The following is a 1,516-nucleotide window of genomic DNA, read 5'->3' on the forward strand; positions in this document are numbered from 1 at the left end:
ATGCAGAAAGAAGAGAAAATTTACAAGCCAGAGACAGACCCTGCTGACTTTGCAGTGAGTTAACTGTGTATTCTGTCTGGATAAGTAGGTATTTTTCAGAAAATGGTTAAAGGACTCTCAAAGTTAAATGCAGATAGTCAAAGCCAAAATACAGCAGGAATGACTCTCCTGTACATTTACCCACTTGACAGTGAGAGTGATTATATGAGTTTTAGGGAATCAGGTAGAAGGCTCCCTATGTGAGGGCAGGGACTGGGACTTTTCAGTTAGGTCCTGCAGCTGTGCCCTTTGGAACAGAATTCCCAGGTACTGCCTAATTTCCTTGGTCCTGGCCCCATAGATGACGGGGTTGACCAGACATGGAAGCAGAAGGTAGAAGGCTCTGAGTAAGTTGTGCACATCCTGGGAGACAGTGCAAACCACACGGTAGACGATGGATGAGGACATGGTGGAGGAGTAGACAGTGAAGATGACCAGCAGATCGGAGCCACAGGTGTTCAAGGCCTTGGAACATGCTCTGCCTGATGAAATTCAAAACGCAGCATGGATCATGGAGTAGGAGGTTTTAAGGAGCAGCATGTCCAGGACTCTAGACTATTGAAGGTGCGGACAGTGAGACCCACAGTCTTGTTTAGGGAGATGTCCCCACAGGAGAGCTTCATCAAGACCATGTGCTCACAGGCAAAGTTGTGGATCACATCCGAGTGGCAGAAGGGAACTCGGGAGGCCAGCCCCCACCACTGGAGCAACTGCCTGTGCTGGCAACTGCCACCCCCATGAGGCCAGTGAGCATTCAGCCTGTCACTATCTCAGTGTAGCGAATGGGTTGTAGATGGCAACCTAGTGGTCCAGGGCCATGACCAGAAGGATGCTGCAGTCATAGACAATGAGGAAATAGATGCAGAACATTTACCAGACAGCAAGCCACATATGGTTGAAGTGAGTGGAGAAGCTGAACAGCTTGATGAGCACCATGGTAGTGGCAGTACAGATGTTGACAGCCAAGAACAGGGGATGAGCAGGTACATGGGCTGGTGCAGGCTCTGCTGGGCTGCTACTGTGTGAATGATCAGGGCATTAGTGGAGACAATCACTAGGTAGAAACAGGAAAGGCAGCACCAGGTGTGTGTGGGTCTCCTGCAGCCCTAGGAAGCCTAACAGGAGGAAGCTGGTGTAGGACAAGTTGGAGCTGCCATTGCTCAGTGCTGACATCTTACCTGGGGAGCAGGATGTCTCTGGGATGATAAGAGGGGCAAGAGGCCTGGTTCTGTGTTTGGCCCCTACAAGGGCCTGCCTCAACTTTATTAGGCTTTGATCTCCATGAGTCTCCAATAATATTAAGGAAAAAATGAGATGTGTTGTAATTTAATGAGAAGTGTATCTTTTAGTAAATCTGCTTGCATTTCAAATAAATACCTCAGTAGATTTATTTATTTTTTATTAATTTTAGAAAGGAGGGGGAGAGAGAGAATGTGTGTAGAGGGGGAGGAGCAGGAAGCATCAACTCCCATATGTG

General features: G+C 48.1%; 1 pseudogene; it reads right to left on the minus strand.

Moving 5' to 3' along the window:
• Positions 1 to 219: 219 nt before the first annotated feature.
• Positions 220 to 1,212, minus strand: LOC136319590 (olfactory receptor 52K1-like; annotated as a pseudogene).
• Positions 1,213 to 1,516: the final 304 nt, after the last annotated feature.

Source organism: Saccopteryx bilineata, chromosome 1 (assembly GCF_036850765.1).
Source record: "Saccopteryx bilineata isolate mSacBil1 chromosome 1, mSacBil1_pri_phased_curated, whole genome shotgun sequence".
Classification (NCBI taxonomy): domain Eukaryota; kingdom Metazoa; phylum Chordata; class Mammalia; order Chiroptera; family Emballonuridae; genus Saccopteryx; species Saccopteryx bilineata.